General features: G+C 49.1%; 1 long non-coding RNA gene across 1 annotated transcript in view; it reads left to right on the forward strand.

Moving 5' to 3' along the window:
- The first annotated feature begins 8978 nt into the window (after nucleotides 1-8978).
- The window catches only part of LOC104980100, a 25610-nt gene continuing 23781 nt past the window's right edge, over nucleotides 8979-10807 (forward strand). Inside the window, exon 1 of the long non-coding RNA XR_824222.1 lies at nucleotides 8979-9283. This is a non-coding gene — a long non-coding RNA (uncharacterized LOC104980100). The remainder of the gene's footprint in view (nucleotides 9284-10807) is intronic.

A 10807-nucleotide genomic window follows, 5' to 3' on the forward strand; every position in this document is an offset into this window, starting at 1 on the left:
TCTAAGTGTCTACTGACGAATGAATGGATAAAGAAGTGGTGGTATATATATGTATACGCACACACATACATACAGTGGAATATTGTGTATGTGTGTGTGCTAAGTCGCTTCAGTCATTTCTGACTCTTTGCAACCCCATGGACTGCAGCCCGCTAGGCTCCTCTGTCCATGTGATTCTTCAGGCAAGAATACTGGAGTGGGTTGCCGTGCCCTCCTCCAGGGGATCTTCCCTTCCCGACCCTGGGATCAAACCTGTGTCTTTTTCATCTCCTGCGTTGGCAGCTGGGTTCTTTACCACTAGAGCCACCTGGGAAGCATACAATGGAATATTACTCAGTCATAAAAAAGAGTGAAATCTTGCCATTTGTGACAACATGGATAGATCAAGGGCGTTATGCTAGCTGGAATTAGGGAAAGACAAATACCATATGCTCTCATTTATATGTATAATCTAAAACAACAACAATAAAAAAAGCCAAAACATAAACAACACCTCCAGTTCATAGATGCAAAGAGCAGGTTGGTGGTTGCCAACATGGGGCGGAGGCTGGGGTTGAAATGGCTATTTAAAAGATACAAACTTCCATTTAAGAAATAAGTCCTGGGGATACAATGTACACTGTGGTGACCATAGTTAATGATAATACTGTATTGCATATTTGAAAGTTGCTGAGAGTTGATCTTAAAAAGTTCTCATCATAAGAAAAAGAAAACTTTATGTATGGTGACAGATGTTAATTAGATTTATTGTGGTGATCATTTTGCAATATATATGCATAAAACTAATAATGTATGTCAATTATACTTTAATAAAAACATTAAGTGAAATAAATTAAGAAAGTATACAGTCCAGTGGCTTTTTGTATATTCACAGAGCTCTGCAACCTTCACCACAATTTGAGTACATTTGTATGATCACTAAAAAGGAATTTTGTACCCATTATCAGTCATTCTCCATTTCCTTCCAATTACCCCAGTCCCTGGTAACCATTAATCTACTTTATGTTTCTGTGGATTTGCCTATTTTGAACATTTCGTATGAATGGAATCATGCCGTATGTGGTGTTTGTGCTGACTTCTTTCGCTCAGTATTTTCAGGGTTCACTCATGTTGTCATGTATATCAGGACTCCATTCCTTTTTAGGGCCAAATAATATTCTATTGTATGGCCAGACCACATTTTGACTCATTTTTTTTTTAAACTTAAAAATATTTTTTAAAAGTGTTCATCCTACTAGTTATATCTGATCTAAAGCACAGAAAAATACATCCCCTAAAGAATTTTTTTTTAACTATAGCCAGAGATTTATTACATTCTAATGCAGAACATTTGTAATTGCAATCTCTTAATTAAAAAGCTTCCTCTCTTTTTCTTTGTATGATTTTTTTTTTGTCTCTTTTGTTTGTGTGTGATTTGCAAAACTGTTCTGAAACTGGAATATGTGTGCACAAGTCTGCAAAGACTGCAAATTTAGGTTATGGTAAATGCTTTACAAATTTCAAAAAACTGCCTACCACAACTGGGCCTTTACAGTGCTTTTTTTTTTTTTATCAAAATATTTTGATGTCAGCCTTCCCTCCACTGCGTTATCACCATGGTACGTACACTCTGTGCTCTGATGTACTTGGGACTTTCCCTCATAAACTCTTAACAGGCCATCCCCACCCCAACCCCCCTACCCGGAGTGTGCTGTTTTGTCGTATTGTTGTTATACTGGGGGAGAGCGGGTGTGATGAGATATTTTCCATTATGTCCCATGAATGAGAAAAACACATTCTTCTGCTACAACTGAGGAGAGACTTAAATTTCAGCATTAGTTGCTCCTGTGCTGAATACTGCTCTCATCCACATGCTGGATGGAAACATATGAAGTGTCATTTTTGTTGGCCAGCTAGTGGTGCAATGTTGTGATTTCATACGGCACAACCTGAAGATGACCCCGCTAGGTCAGCAATAATTTGGTCCCTTTTTTTTGCAGATGAGAAAACTGAGCCCTAAGAGGGAGGTGACTCTGCAGACACAGCCAGGACGGGCAGAACTGGGAGCCAAAGTCCCTACTCAGTTCTTCTGGCCTCCCTTGGCTCTTGGTGACACTGCTGACTCACCCGCGGTGGATGGGAGCTTTGGCTTATTTTTTCAGCGGCAAGGATGGGTTTCTGTCCTCACCAGCCTTGCTCCCCTCCGTTCGGAATGGGCCGGCCGTGTGACTAGCCTCGTGCCTATGGGCATGCCCTGCCGGAGGCCGCTGGCTGGAGCTCGAACAAGTTTACCCATCTCTGGTCTCCAGGGCCCCCCACCACCTGGTCCTTCCTGTCCTCATCCTGAGTCAGTGACTCAGGGCTCTCGGCCCCCGCTGCAGCCCGGAACGCTGAGCTGGGTGCATCCCTCCTGGGAGGATTGGTCCATATTCAGCAGCTCCCTGTCTGTGGAGGGGGATGGCAGCATCCCCAGAGGCAGGCATTGGATCCGGGCCCTAACTAGTCTGTCTGGGGTTTTGTGCCTTCCCGTTGGAAGCTTTTCTTTCCAGGGGAAGGAACAAAAGGCCTTGAGAGGATGCTGTTTTGCTCAAGGTCACGCAGCCAGCCAGGAGCTGCTGTTCTCGAGAGGAAATGTCAGGATTCCTGCTGCCTAATCCCTACTTCTTTCCACCTAGTACCCTCCCCCAGCCCTGAACCCTTCTGTGGTTGGAGGCAACCATCCTTGCTGCCTTCCCTGACCCCCAAGCCCACAGCAGATTTGTGAGCTGGCTTGGGGTACCACGGCTCCTGAGCGCTCTGGGTGGAGCTTCAGGACCCACTGGCCGCCGCCAGGTGATGTGCAGAGCCCACCGGGCAGGCCACGGCTTGAGGATGCTCCAGCACTCAGCCACCCCAGCAGGTGGAGGAACTGGTTTGGGCCCTTTCCCCACCCATCTCCCCACAGGCCTGGCCCCGACTCAGCCCACAGGCCACCTGGCTCTGGCTGGGCCCAAGTGTGCCGGGCTTTGCAGGAGAAACGCTGCCTGTCTTTCCTGCCCTAGGAGGACAGAGCTTCCTGGGGACCCTGCCAGTGGGGAGGGGAAGGGGGAGACATAGGCAGGATAATTGGACCCCCAGAGTCACAGCCTGGTGAGGACGACCACAGTCCCACAGAGAGACAGACCCCAGTTCCAATCTTGCCCCTGGACAAGTCACATCAACGGAAGCCTCTGCTTCCATTTCCTCATCGGCAAAATGGGTGTGATAGCGAGGCCAACTTCAGAGGACTGGTAAGGATGGGGCCTGTAGTAGCATCTCAGAAAAATGGTCTTGGAATCAGGGACAGGCAGATGGAGCTGAGCAGGCAGGCTCTTGTGTCCAGAAAGCCTGGGCTCATTCTTTGGCTTCACCACTTGCTGCTTGTTGTTACTCCGGGCAAGTTCAGTCCTCAGCCTCAGTTTCCCTGTCTGTACAATGGGGATGAGAGGAAAGCCGATTTGCATGTGCTGTTAGGAGGATCGACTGAGATGCTGCCTGTGAAGTTCTTAGGAGCTGGGGATGTCTTTGGCAGCTGTTGTTACAATTATCATTAATATAATGATAATAATAGTATTTCCACAGTATCAGTATCAGACGCATCCCAGTGTGTTTATTGGATGAGCTTGGATGTGTTTCTTTGAAAAGGGGGAGACTAAAGGGTGATGGAGGCAGGGTGATGGATGAGGTGACTCCTCGGGGCACTTTCTTTCCAGATATTCTGGGTAAAATGTTTGTCCAAGGCCAGGGACTCTGTGTTCTGCCCGACTGGGCCCTTGACAAATGGGGTCGTTGGCCTTGGTGAGGCCGATGTGTGGATGGTAGGCGGGTTCCACCCCCCAACTTCCTGCTGCGGTGAGTCAGAAGCAGAAAGGCCCGAGTGTGTCCGAGCCCCTCTGACCCTGTGGTCGCTTGAGGGCATCTGGCTTTCCCCCTCATTTGGGGTTCCGGTGGGGCCCAGGTTGGTCCGTGGGCTGATCTCTCACCCTTGGATTCACAGCAGGGGTGGGCTGGGGGAGCTGGGGTTGCTGAAGCCCAGAGAAGGCAGGGCCTTGGCCTGCATCACCCAGCAAGCCGAGGGCAGAGGGCTGTTGACCCCAGGCTCCAGGCAGGGACATGTTATTTATTGCCAGATTGGCCTCTGTCCTCAGTGAGTTTAATTTCTCCACTTTCTCACCTGCGGTATGTCTTTATTCCTCGCTCATAAATGGCACCTGGCATTAACCAAACCACAAAGCCAAAAATAGACCCCCCTGGACTTACATATTTTTTGCGTGGGTGCTCAGAGCTCCCTCCGTCCAGCAGGGTGTGGACAGGGGATGGTAGTAATAGCCACCATCATCATACAGCTGTTAACACACTGAAGACATGCTGTGAACCAAGTGCTCCGCTCAGCACTTAGTTAACTCATTTCATGCTCCCCGTGGCGCCCCCGAGGCAGGGATTCTTACTTCTATACCCATTTTACAGATGACGCAGCAACACAGAGACAAAGGAACTTGCCAAAGGCCAGCAGGGTAGAATTGGGGTTGGAGCCCAGGCCCCAGAATCTGGCATCAGATTAAAAAATAAAAATTATTTTTAAATTGTGGTGACATGCACAAAATGTGAATTTAGCATCTTAGCCATTTTTAAGTATACAGTTTGGTGGCATTAAATACACTACCATCTCTACCATCTATCTCTAGAATTCTTTCCATCTTGCAAAACTGAAACTCTGCACCCATTAAACCTTAGCTCCCCATTCCCAGCTCCCTGCAGCCCCTGGTAACTATTATTCTACTTTCTGTCTCTATGAATTTCACTCCTCTGGGGACTTTATATGGACTTGTGCAATATTTGCCCTTCGGTGGCTTATTTCACTGAGCATAGCATTCTCAAGGTTTATTTATGTTGTAGCATGTGTCAGAATTTCCTTCCTTTTTAAGGCTGTATAATAGTCTATTGTACATAAACACCATACTTTATTTATCCAGTCATCTGTCGCTGGACACTTGGGTTACTTCCACATTTTAGCTATTGTGAATAATGCTGCTATGAACACAGGTATACGGATATCTCTTTGAAATCCTGCTTTCAAGTCTTTTAGGTAGATCCCTGGAAGCTAGAATTGCGGGATGATATGATAATTGTATTTGTAATCATTTGGGCAGCCACCACACTTTTTCACAGCGCTGCACTGTATTACATCCCCACCAGCTATGCGCAGCCACATCCCACCAACACCCCTTGTTTTCTGGGTTTGTTTTTAAAACCAATCATCGTAATGGGTGTGGCTGGTACCTAATTTTTGTGGGAGACACTTAGGATCTGTATTTGTAGGGACTGAGTTCCTGTGAAAATATCTGTTACATCATGGGATGTGTTTTCTGGAAATATCTCGATCTCCCCCACCCGACTGTGAGCTTCCTTGGGACGCCGGCCTGGGTTAGATGCTCCCACAGGGAATTTCCCAGGCAAGAATACTGGAGAGGTTGCCATTTCCTTCTCCAGGGGATCTTCCCCACCCAGAGGTGGGGTGGGGTCCAGTGGTTAAGACCACGCTTCCAGTACAGCAGGCGTGGGTTGGATCCCTGGGTGGGGTAAGGGGACTAAGATTAAAAAAAGAATGCCCACCCCCATCCCGGGCAGCTCCAAGAAAATACAGGTGCTGGGACCACCATTTGGGTGATCTGGGGTCTAGTGTGGGGCCTGAACATCCGTATTAAAAAAGAAATCTCCCCTAAGTGATTGTTATAGGCACCTGGCCCAAGAGACACAGCCGCGTAACATATCACTCTATTCTGGATAGAGCTGAGGAATTTATTACAAAACTGCTGGAAGTGTTGTATTATATGTGTGTCTGCTAAAGTGAAAGAGTGAGTGAACAGATGATGAATGGATGAGGGCAGAGGTCCCCAAGCCCTGTCATCCACACAACCATCTTCAGAATTTTTCCCCCATCTATCCAGACAGACCTCAAAGACTGCAAGTTTGGTTCTAGATCACCGCAATAAAGCCAGTATGACAATAAAGCGGATTACATGAGTTTTTGGAGTCCCAGTGCACATACAAGTTATGAACGTAAGTACTATACTGTAGTCTGTTGAGGGCGCAATAGCATGATGGCTAAAAAAGAGAAAGTACACACTTTAATTTTAAAAGTACATTAATGCTCAAAAACACCGCTCATCATCTGAACCTTCAGCGAATCATCACCTTTTTGCTGGTGGAGGGTTTGAAATATTGCAGGAGTTACCAATATGTAACACCGAGATCGGAAGTCAGCAAAAGCTGTTGGAAAATGGCCCCGGTAGACTTAGTCCACACAGGGTAGCCATAGTGAAAAACACAATATCTTTGAAGGGCAATAAAATGAAGTACGCCTGTACACCCTCTATGTTATTAGTCACTCGGTGCTTTAAAGTCACCCCGCCTAGCTGTGCTCAAAGGAATCTGTGTATCCTTATTGTAAATTGGAAAAGCCAGTACCTCTGGCCATAAACAGAAGTTTACTTTCAAGATACAAAGGTAACTGGGACTTCCTTGGCGGTCCAGTGGTTAAGACTCCATGCTTCAGCTGCAGGGGACGCAGGTTCCATCCCTGGTTGGGGAAATAGGATTCCACAAGCCTCAGCGGCCAATAAAATAAAATATATGTGTATATAATAATATGTAATATGTGTATATATGTGTATATATATCGAGAGGATGGGAAGGAAACCAGACCATGTCAGCAAGTACAATCATCCCTTGGTATCTGTGGGGAATGGGTTCTGGGACCCACTCAGGGTGGGTACCCAAATCTACAGATGCTGTAAGTCCCATCTAGGATAGTCGGCCTTCCGTATACTGGGGCTTCCTTATTCTCCGACGCAGCCACCTGCGAGTGCTCGACACAGTACTGGATACGCGGTTGGTGGAAGCCGTGCATGCAGACAAAGCAGATGCGGAAACCACGGTGCTGAAGGCAGACGGGAAAGGCCGCATGCCCCCAGGGGCTTTGAGCCCGCGCTCTTGCTGTCTCTGTTAAAAAGGGTGACTGATACATAAGTGTTAAGGGAAGGCTAGCACCCAGTGGGCATGTTCTCCTGCCTGGAACTACTTTTGCTCCGTGAGTCAGTGCCGTTTGCTGTCCGGCCCTTGGAGAGCTGCAGAGTCGGGCATTGAGGGTTTGAGGGAGGAGCCGGGGTGACTGGGAGGCTGATTCCCATGGGCAAGGCCCACCTTCTTGAGTGACCACCACGGGACTGCCCCCTGGGCATGGGAGTAACCCAACCCCAGGGCGACCCTTGCCCCCACGGGGTTCCTCTTGGAGGATTACAGAGGCTTTTATCTCTGTAATTGAGATAAAAGGTTCATTGAGTTGAGACGAATCCCTGCCAAGGAGGTCAGGCCCCTAATCGGGCGCAGAGCCCAGAGGGCACGGGCCTGGCAGCTGGCAATCAGGGAGAAGAGACCTATCCTCCTGGGCTGGAGTCGGTGCGGGGTGTGTGGCAGCACCGCGCGGGGCTCATCTGATCCCAGGTATAGAGAGGCCAGCGGTCTGCCTCTCCCTGGAGTGTGGCCCTGGGTGAGTCCCTTGACTTTTCTGAGCTCCCCTGATGCAAATGTCAAATTAATTCATTTGGAAACCACCTGTGGATGCCTGCTGACGCAGGGCTCTGAGTTGGTTGCTATAGGGAACCCCAGCAGTCAAGACCCCCTCTCCCTGGGAGTTTATGGGCAGGCGTGGAGGCAGGACATCACAGGAGAGGGGAAGAGGAACAGGGGGCTTTGAAGATAGTCTGGGGGAGGTACTTTAGCTGAGGGGTGGGCTCAGGCTTTCCTGAGGCTGGTGTAACAAGTAAGCACCATCTGTGTTATTGAGAACAACAGAAATGTACTCTTCACTGTCTGGAATCCAAAATCAAGGTGTCTGCAGGGCTGCACCCCCTCAACAGCTCTAAGGGCAGCGTTGGTGGGGGTGCTTCCTTCTTCCAGCTTCTGGTGGCCTCCAGCAACCCTTAGTTTTTCTTTTCTTTTTTTATTTTTGGCAGCATGGCATGGCTTCTGGGATGTTAGCTCCCGGACCAGGGATTAAACTTCCAGCCCTCAGCAGTGAAAGCACAGAGTCTCAACCACTGGACCGCCAGGGAGTTCCCCCCTTTAGTGTCTCTTGGCTTATGTCTGTGTATCTGCATTTTCTTTTCTGACGAGCATGGCAGTCATCAGATCAGGGCCCACCGTAATCCAGGATGACTTCGTCACAGCATTATGATGTCTGCCAAGACCAAATAAGATCACATCCCGAGATTCCAGGTGGCCTTGAATTTGTGGGGGAACACTGTTCAACCCACTGTGCTGAGGAAGGGCCATTAAAGCTGAGACCTAAAGAGGTGTGCGTGGTCAGGGTGGGGTAGGGGTGGAGGGGAGGTGGGTAGTGGGGTCCTTCCAGGCAGAGGGAACAGCATATGTGAAGGCTTTTCGGTGGGAGGGTGGCTGGAGCCGGTGTGACTGGGGTGGGGTAGGCAAGGGCATCAGTGAAAGCTGAGGGCAGAGAGATGGGGGCTGCAACACAGAACCCCCAGAAGGGGATGAAGTTCATCCCAAGCGCCTCTGAGGAGTTTACATGGCACGTAACATGGTTAGATTCCCTTTTTGGGAAAAGGTCATTCTAGCTGATATACAGTATTGTGTTAATTTCTGTTGTATGGCAAAGGGACTCAGTTATATATACACATACATTTTTTTTTTAAATATTCTTCTCCATTTACAGTTTATCACAGGATGTTGAATATGTGTTCAGTTGTGTGACTCTTGGCGACTGCATGGACTGTAGCCCACCAGGCTCCTCTGTCCATGGAACTTTCCAGACAAGAATACTGGAATGGGTTGCAGTTTCTTACTCTAGGGGATCTCCCCAATACAGGGATCGAACCCGCATCTCTTTCGTCTCCTGCGTTGGCAGGCGGATTCTTTACCACTGCACCGCTGGGAAGCCCACTGAACATAGTCCCCTGTAAGGAAAAAAAAGGTCGTTCTGACTGTCCTGGGAAGTGACATGGCAGTGACAACAGTGTATGTTCTTTTTTTTTAAGGTTTCTCCATGTGGACCATTTTTAAAGTCCTTCCTGGGATTTGTCACAGCATTGCTTCTGCTCTATGTTTTGTGGTTTTGGCCCTGAGGCGTGTGGGATCTTAGTTCCCCCACCAGGGGTCGAACCTGCACCCCCTGCATTGGAAGGCGAAGTCCTAATCACTGGACCACCGGGGGCGTCCCTAGCGCGTGTGCTTTAAGGGTCACCCCAAGCACGTCTACTTCTGACAGGTGCGTTACTCCTCAGAGCCCGGGAAGGGAGGGCGGGCCGTGCTACTCTGCCTTGAGGAAATGAAGGCCCAGAGAGGTCGAGCAGTTTTCCCAGGATCACGCAGCTAGGATGAAGAGCACTCAGGACGATCACCAATGTCTTCTGGGCTGCGAATGCTCAATGCCCTTGGAGGTGAAGGTCCACTTTCAAAGACAGCTGGGATTCTGGGGCCGGGATCATGCCCTGATTTTATACTCATTTCTCCCTGTGCCGTGTCCCTTGCCCAGCCCGGGGAAGCTTTAGCTACGCAGTGGGGATAAGGTAGCCTCAGCAACTTAGTGTGGAGTTAATTCCCTTATATCTGTGAGCTGCTCAGATCCTCCTCCCCTACAGAGCAGAGCTCCAGAGGAGGAAAAAGCAGGCCAAGGGCAGTACGTACTGCCCTGCTCACCAAAGAGCGTTTGGGAGGGCTGCGATAAAATCTTGGGCCGAAGCCCAAAGGAAACGGCCGGCTAGTTAAGACTGTTTCAGAACCTTTGGGCTGATGTTTCTGTGACATTTGGGGCGTCTTTTCACATGGAAAAAGACCACTCTTATTCTTGAGAAGTAAAAAAATAATGTTTATCTATTCAGATGAAACATTCCAAAGTGTGAACATACTCATTCAACCCCCCCGGGGATTGAAAACATAAATTAAGTGCCGTCTCCCAGGTGCAGAGGACCTAATATCCTCCTAAGAGACAGGCTTATTTGCTGGATCTGAGATTCCCAGTGTGGCGCAACGTCGTTATTTCCTGCTCCGTGGGTCTTTTGTTTCTTCAGTTCTCTCTTTGTCTCGATGCTGAGAGAGAGAGAGAGAGAGGGATGGTAAGGGAGAGGGAGCGGGAGGGGTTACTCTGGAATGCCCTCCCTGCTTCTTGCTTTTATTTTTTAAAATTATTATTTTTTGGCCACAGTGGCGGGATCTTAGTTCTCTGACCTGGGATGGAACCTGTGCCCCCTGCAGTGGAAGCCCCGGAGTCCTAACCACTGGACCACCAGGGCAGTCCCTGGAATGCGCCCCCCCACCCCCACCCCCCACACACTCTGATGAGGATTTATCTCCAACTGTGTTTTGAGGGAGCTGTGGGGTACACCTTGGGGAGAAAGCTGAGCTAGACACTGCTGACTCCCGCCCCCAGCGTGGCTCCTGGGGTGGACTCCTGACCCAGCAAGGCTGAGAGATGCTGCGTGCATGCATGTGCGTGTGTGTGTGTGTACACGTGTTTTATGTGTGTGCGCGGGGGGTGTTGTGTGGCGGAGAGGAGTTAAATTTGGTTTGGGATCTGAGGGCTGGTTTCCTTCCTCTCCTGGTGAAAGGCCTGTAGAATGAATCACATCCTCTCTTTAGAGTTTAGAGGCCCACAGAATGTCAAGGCCAGCCTGGTGGTGTCGGAGGGACGCCCACCCCGAGGATGTCAGACTCTGGTTTAGGACTCCGTGGAGGGACTTTGGGCCACCCCAAGGGATGACCCCTCTAGCTTCTCTCTGGGGTGTTTTATTTC

This window comes from Bison bison, unplaced genomic scaffold (assembly GCF_000754665.1).
Source record: "Bison bison bison isolate TAMUID 2011002044 unplaced genomic scaffold, Bison_UMD1.0 scf7180017864495, whole genome shotgun sequence".
Lineage (NCBI taxonomy): Eukaryota > Metazoa > Chordata > Mammalia > Artiodactyla > Bovidae > Bison > Bison bison.